Source organism: Carassius carassius, chromosome 1 (assembly GCF_963082965.1).
Source record: "Carassius carassius chromosome 1, fCarCar2.1, whole genome shotgun sequence".
Classification (NCBI taxonomy): Eukaryota; Metazoa; Chordata; class Actinopteri; order Cypriniformes; family Cyprinidae; genus Carassius; species Carassius carassius.
The window spans coordinates 18,844,004-18,852,621 of record NC_081755.1 but is presented as its reverse complement, the minus strand read 5'-3'; positions in this window follow the sequence as shown (position 1 = coordinate 18,852,621).

Below are 8,618 nucleotides of genomic sequence, written 5' to 3'. Positions count from 1 at the left end.
ACTAAATTAAAATCAACTCTGAGTCACGTCGTTTTTTATTCAAATTTGTTAATAAACATTTGGTAATTAAATCTTAAGTGTTTTTTTTCCATCAGCAAAATCAATATAATATATTTTTGTTCAATAATATTTTTTTATTATTTTAAATTTTGAGAGAATTTGATGAAACTATGTAATATTTATACAATTATTATTAGCTATTTTATTTCATTAAAATTAATTAAAATCTAAGCCCCTTCATTTTTGCTTCATATTTGTTCATGAAATCTAAGTGTTTTTTTTGCTGCTTTTTTTTATTAACAGGATAATCAATGTAATATATTTCTGTTCAATAATATTTTTAATTATTTAAATTGAGGGGATTTTATGATACAATGCAATATATATATATATATATATATATATATATATATATATATATATATATATATATATATATATATATATATATATATATATATATATATATATATATATATATATACACACACATATATTTATTTTATTTTTGGTTCACATTTGGTAATGAAAGTTTTTAATTTTATTTTTTTTGTTTTTGTTTTCAGGAAAATCAATGTAATAATTTGGTTCAATAATAATTTTTTATTATTAATGTGACTTTTCATGGGATTTTATTATACTAATACAATATTTATAAACAATTTAATGAGCTATTTTTTCCAATTAAAATGAAATAAACTCTGAGTCACTTCATTTTCGGTAATGAAATGAAATTGTTGTTGTTTTTCTCATCAGGAAAATAAATGTAATATATTTTTGTTAAACTCTAAGCCCCTTAATTTTTGGTTCACATTTGTTTTATTATTATTATTATTATCAGGAAAATCAATTTAATATATTTCTGTTCAATAATAATTTCTTATTATTCTACATTTGGAAAGGATTTTATGATACTGTGCAATATTTATAAAAAAAATCATGAGCTATTTTTACCTCTAAAATTAATTAAACTCTGAGTCACTTTGTTTTTGCTTCAAATTTGTTAAAATCTAATTGTGTTTTTGTTTCTTTGCTTGTTTTTTGTTGTGGTTCATTTTTTTATTATCAAGAAAATCTATCTAATAAACATTTGGTAATGAAATCATTTCACTTTGAAATCACAGTCACTTTGTTTTTTATTCAGATTTGTTAATAAACATTTGGTAATTAAATCTAAGTGTTTTTTATTTATTTATTTTTTTCATCAGCAAAATCAATGTAATATATATTTTGTTCAATAATATTTTTTAATTATTTTAAATTATGAGAGGATTTAATGAAACTATTATTATTATTACTACAATTATTATTAGATATTTTATTTCATTATAAGTAATAAAAAATTAAGCCCCTTCATTTTTGCTTCATATTTGTTCATGAATGTTCATCAGTGTTCTTTTTGCTTCTTCTTTTTTTTTTTTTATTAACAGGATAATCAATGTAATACATTTCTGTTCAATAATATTTTTAATTATTTAAATTGAGGGGATTTTATGATATGATGCAATATTTATAAAATTATTATTAGCTATTTTTTCCATTAAAATTAATTAAACTCTAAGCCCCTTAATATTTGGTTCACATTTGTTTTATTATTATTATTATTATCAGGAAAATAAACGTACTATATTTCTGTTCAATAATAATTTTTTATTATTATTTTAAATTTGGAAGGGATTTTATGATACTGTGCAGTATTTTTTTTTTTTTTTTCATGAGCTATTTTTTCCACTAAATTAAAATCAACTCTGAGTCACGTCGTTTTTTATTCAAATTTGTTAATAAACATTTGGTAATTAAATCTTAAGTGTTTTTTTTCCATCAGCAAAATCAATATAATATATTTTTGTTCAATAATATTTTTTTATTATTTTAAATTTTGAGAGAATTTGATGAAACTATGTAATATTTATACAATTATTATTAGCTATTTTATTTCATTAAAATTAATTAAAATCTAAGCCCCTTCATTTTTGCTTCATATTTGTTCATGAAATCTAAGTGTTTTTTTTGCTGCTTTTTTTTATTAACAGGATAATCAATGTAATATATTTCTGTTCAATAATATTTTTAATTATTTAAATTGAGGGGATTTTATGATACAATGCAATATATATATATATATATATATATATATATATATATATATATATATATATATATATATATATATATATATATATATATATATATATATATATATATATATATATATATATATACACACATATATTTATTTTATTTTTGGTTCACATTTGGTAATGAAAGTTTTTAATTTTATTTTTTTTGTTTTTGTTTTCAGGAAAATCAATGTAATAATTTGGTTCAATAATAATTTTTTATTATTAATGTGACTTTTCATGGGATTTTATTATACTAATACAATATTTATAAACAATTTAATGAGCTATTTTTTCCAATTAAAATGAAATAAACTCTGAGTCACTTCATTTTCGGTAATGAAATGAAATTGTTGTTGTTTTTCTCATCAGGAAAATAAATGTAATATATTTTTGTTAAACTCTAAGCCCCTTAATTTTTGGTTCACATTTGTTTTATTATTATTATTATTATCAGGAAAATCAATTTAATATATTTCTGTTCAATAATAATTTCTTATTATTCTACATTTGGAAAGGATTTTATGATACTGTGCAATATTTATAAAAAAAATCATGAGCTATTTTTACCTCTAAAATTAATTAAACTCTGAGTCACTTTGTTTTTGCTTCAAATTTGTTAAAATCTAATTGTGTTTTTGTTTCTTTGCTTGTTTTTTGTTGTGGTTCATTTTTTTATTATCAAGAAAATCTATCTAATAAACATTTGGTAATGAAATCATTTCACTTTGAAATCACAGTCACTTTGTTTTTTATTCAGATTTGTTAATAAACATTTGGTAATTAAATCTAAGTGTTTTTTATTTATTTATTTTTTTCATCAGCAAAATCAATGTAATATATATTTTGTTCAATAATATTTTTTAATTATTTTAAATTATGAGAGGATTTAATGAAACTATTATTATTATTACTACAATTATTATTAGATATTTTATTTCATTATAAGTAATAAAAAATTAAGCCCCTTCATTTTTGCTTCATATTTGTTCATGAATGTTCATCAGTGTTCTTTTTGCTTCTTCTTTTTTTTTTTTTATTAACAGGATAATCAATGTAATACATTTCTGTTCAATAATATTTTTAATTATTTAAATTGAGGGGATTTTATGATATGATGCAATATTTATAAAATTATTATTAGCTATTTTTTCCATTAAAATTAATTAAACTCTAAGCCCCTTAATATTTGGTTCACATTTGTTTTATTATTATTATTATTATCAGGAAAATAAACGTACTATATTTCTGTTCAATAATAATTTTTTATTATTATTTTAAATTTGGAAGGGATTTTATGATACTGTGCAGTATTTTTTTTTTTTTTTTCATGAGCTATTTTTTCCACTAAATTAAAATCAACTCTGAGTCACGTCGTTTTTTATTCAAATTTGTTAATAAACATTTGGTAATTAAATCTTAAGTGTTTTTTTTCCATCAGCAAAATCAATATAATATATTTTTGTTCAATAATATTTTTTTATTATTTTAAATTTTGAGAGAATTTGATGAAACTATGTAATATTTATACAATTATTATTAGCTATTTTATTTCATTAAAATTAATTAAAATCTAAGCCCCTTCATTTTTGCTTCATATTTGTTCATGAAATCTAAGTGTTTTTTTTGCTGCTTTTTTTTATTAACAGGATAATCAATGTAATATATTTCTGTTCAATAATATTTTTAATTATTTAAATTGAGGGGATTTTATGATACAATGCAATATATATATATATATATATATATATATATATATATATATATATATATATATATATATATATATATATATATATATATATATATATATATATATATATATATACACACACATATATTTATTTTATTTTTGGTTCACATTTGGTAATGAAAGTTTTTAATTTTATTTTTTTTGTTTTTGTTTTCAGGAAAATCAATGTAATAATTTGGTTCAATAATAATTTTTTATTATTAATGTGACTTTTCATGGGATTTTATTATACTAATACAATATTTATAAACAATTTAATGAGCTATTTTTTCCAATTAAAATGAAATAAACTCTGAGTCACTTCATTTTCGGTAATGAAATGAAATTGTTGTTGTTTTTCTCATCAGGAAAATAAATGTAATATATTTTTGTTAAACTCTAAGCCCCTTAATTTTTGGTTCACATTTGTTTTATTATTATTATTATTATCAGGAAAATCAATTTAATATATTTCTGTTCAATAATAATTTCTTATTATTCTACATTTGGAAAGGATTTTATGATACTGTGCAATATTTATAAAAAAAATCATGAGCTATTTTTACCTCTAAAATTAATTAAACTCTGAGTCACTTTGTTTTTGCTTCAAATTTGTTAAAATCTAATTGTGTTTTTGTTTCTTTGCTTGTTTTTTGTTGTGGTTCATTTTTTTATTATCAAGAAAATCTATCTAATAAACATTTGGTAATGAAATCATTTCACTTTGAAATCACAGTCACTTTGTTTTTTATTCAGATTTGTTAATAAACATTTGGTAATTAAATCTAAGTGTTTTTTATTTATTTATTTTTTTCATCAGCAAAATCAATGTAATATATATTTTGTTCAATAATATTTTTTAATTATTTTAAATTATGAGAGGATTTAATGAAACTATTATTATTATTACTACAATTATTATTAGATATTTTATTTCATTATAAGTAATAAAAAATTAAGCCCCTTCATTTTTGCTTCATATTTGTTCATGAATGTTCATCAGTGTTCTTTTTGCTTCTTCTTTTTTTTTTTTTATTAACAGGATAATCAATGTAATACATTTCTGTTCAATAATATTTTTAATTATTTAAATTGAGGGGATTTTATGATATGATGCAATATTTATAAAATTATTATTAGCTATTTTTTCCATTAAAATTAATTAAACTCTAAGCCCCTTAATATTTGGTTCACATTTGTTTTATTATTATTATTATTATCAGGAAAATAAACGTACTATATTTCTGTTCAATAATAATTTTTTATTATTATTTTAAATTTGGAAGGGATTTTATGATACTGTGCAGTATTTTTTTTTTTTTTTTCATGAGCTATTTTTTCCACTAAATTAAAATCAACTCTGAGTCACGTCGTTTTTTATTCAAATTTGTTAATAAACATTTGGTAATTAAATCTTAAGTGTTTTTTTTCCATCAGCAAAATCAATATAATATATTTTTGTTCAATAATATTTTTTTATTATTTTAAATTTTGAGAGAATTTGATGAAACTATGTAATATTTATACAATTATTATTAGCTATTTTATTTCATTAAAATTAATTAAAATCTAAGCCCCTTCATTTTTGCTTCATATTTGTTCATGAAATCTAAGTGTTTTTTTTGCTGCTTTTTTTTATTAACAGGATAATCAATGTAATATATTTCTGTTCAATAATATTTTTAATTATTTAAATTGAGGGGATTTTATGATACAATGCAATATATATATATATATATATATATAATATATATATATATATATATATATATATATATATATATATATATATATATATATATATATATATATATATATATATATATATATATATACACACACATATATTTATTTTATTTTTGGTTCACATTTGGTAATGAAAGTTTTTAATTTTATTTTTTTTGTTTTTGTTTTCAGGAAAATCAATGTAATAATTTGGTTCAATAATAATTTTTTATTATTAATGTGACTTTTCATGGGATTTTATTATACTAATACAATATTTATAAACAATTTAATGAGCTATTTTTTCCAATTAAAATGAAATAAACTCTGAGTCACTTCATTTTCGGTAATGAAATGAAATTGTTGTTGTTTTTCTCATCAGGAAAATAAATGTAATATATTTTTGTTAAACTCTAAGCCCCTTAATTTTTGGTTCACATTTGTTTTATTATTATTATTATTATCAGGAAAATCAATTTAATATATTTCTGTTCAATAATAATTTCTTATTATTCTACATTTGGAAAGGATTTTATGATACTGTGCAATATTTATAAAAAAAATCATGAGCTATTTTTACCTCTAAAATTAATTAAACTCTGAGTCACTTTGTTTTTGCTTCAAATTTGTTAAAATCTAATTGTGTTTTTGTTTCTTTGCTTGTTTTTTGTTGTGGTTCATTTTTTTATTATCAAGAAAATCTATCTAATAAACATTTGGTAATGAAATCATTTCACTTTGAAATCACAGTCACTTTGTTTTTTATTCAGATTTGTTAATAAACATTTGGTAATTAAATCTAAGTGTTTTTTATTTATTTATTTTTTTCATCAGCAAAATCAATGTAATATATATTTTGTTCAATAATATTTTTTAATTATTTTAAATTATGAGAGGATTTAATGAAACTATTATTATTATTACTACAATTATTATTAGATATTTTATTTCATTAAAATTAATTAAAATCTAAGCCCCTTCATTTTTGTTTGACATTTGTTCATGAAATATAAATGTTCTTTTTGCTTCTTCTTTTGTATTATTATTATTATTATTATCAGGAAAATCAATGTAATATATTTCGGTTCAATAATATTTTTAATTTTTATTTTAGATTTCAAAGGAATTTTTTATTTTTCCATTAAAAATAAACTGGGGGATGAAGGATTAATTGTTTATTAGACTAGTTTGTGTTGTTGTGTTTAGTTAATCAAACTCTTGTACACAAATGACATGAGCTTCTGATTCTGCCTTGCAAATCAATGTCCCTTTACGAGTTTGATCTTTGCTACATGCTCTAATGCATTAATACTGTATGAAAGTATTTTCCGTGGCCACGAAAATATCCTAAAGTTGATATGAACTAACACTGAGTGTTCCCTGGACAGCAGATTAGTTGAGCAATTTATTTCTGCTACTATATAAACCTGACCGAAGTTACAGAACCCTGACAGTACCCCTAATGAGGAACAACAAAAGACAGGAACATGACAACAAGACAAACAGACAACACAAGACTGAAAAAAAATAATCAAAACACAGAGACAAAGAAGGGAGGGAGGGGATCCAAGCCAGTGCCAGTGGATCAGCCCAAAAAGACATTAGGAGGGACCAGGGAGGGACAGGAGGGCTGAGCCAGGACGGGACGTGCAGTTCAGGAGTGCTGTCAGGAGGCCAGGGCAGAGCCGGAGGGATAAATCAGTGAAGCTCCAGCCAAACAGGAACACCCCCGCAGGATGGCCAGGGTGGGACAGGAGGAACGGACCAGTGAGGCTCCAGCAGTTTGGGAGTCCTGTCTGAGGGCCAGGGTGGACTGGGAAGGGAGCAAGGACAGAGCTGACATCAAGGATGGAGCCGGCAGGGCAAGGAGCTTGGGAGGCGCCAGGAGGGCAAGACATTTGGGTGGAGCCAGCATCAAGGGTAGAGTCGGCAGGGAAAGGAGCTTGGGTGGCTCTGGGACGGCCTCCAAGGCCTTAAAGGATGAAAGAACCCTTCTTCCTCCATTTCTGAGAGTGTAGCGTTGTAGTTTCGTCAGCCACCACCTGGGGGCGCTGCAGCATCATCAGCGGTCACAGGGGGCACTGCAGCCTCCTTAGCTGGGGGACATGCTAGGAACTCCACAAATCCCCCGAATGTCAGGTGGTCCAGCCCCCTCATTCTTCCTCAGTTGAGGGGCTCATCGAGGGGATAATTAAACAAGTCCTTGAGAGCTGCATCGTTGAACCCCAAGCCCTCTGCTGAACTCAAGGGCAAACTTCCTCAGCTCAGTCCCCTGTTACAGGAGCGAGCACAAGACCTTGAAACAGAGATTGTGTTTGTAGAGGAGGCTGGAGAGAGTGGAGACAGGAGGATGGTGCAAGCCCTTCCTCCACTGAGTCCTCGTCGAAGCCAGTTTGGGGATGAAGGATGGAGCGAGGACTCGATAGTGCAGGTGAATAGGCTTTAATTAATAATAAAATAAAATAAACAAACCAAAACTGGAAAGCAAGGCAAAAAACCACAAGGGTAAATATGACAATGAACTGGCACACGACTGCAAACATAAGGAGAATAAATAGGGAGCAAATGAGGAGGGCAATAAGGGAAACACAGGTGGGGCAAATTAAGCAGTAATCAGGTAACAGGATGGGTGGGGTTAGAATTGACATGAGAGCACATGGCACACAGGAAACTAAGACAACACACAAAAACATGTGCTCATGCAAAACAAAAACACATGCACAGAGGCCTGTTGCACAAAAGTAGAATTAAGACATCCGGGATAAATGACTCAGCTGAGCTCAATGAAGCCAAAACATGTGCGTCCAGGCTTAATTGGTTGCACAAAGACCAAGCCAGGATGAGGCTGATTGGCTGTCGGGTTCTGTTCAGTAGTAACGAGTGGGTGCTGTGAGTTCGGCTTCCGTTCGTAGGACTGACTTTTCGCGTTTTGGACAGGTGGTGGCAACAGCTGGGTTGAGAGTGGAGTACGCATGGTAGGAAACGAAGGTGATTCCGGAAGCGATCCGGAAATGGAGGAGGAAGTGTCAGGCGTGGGAAAT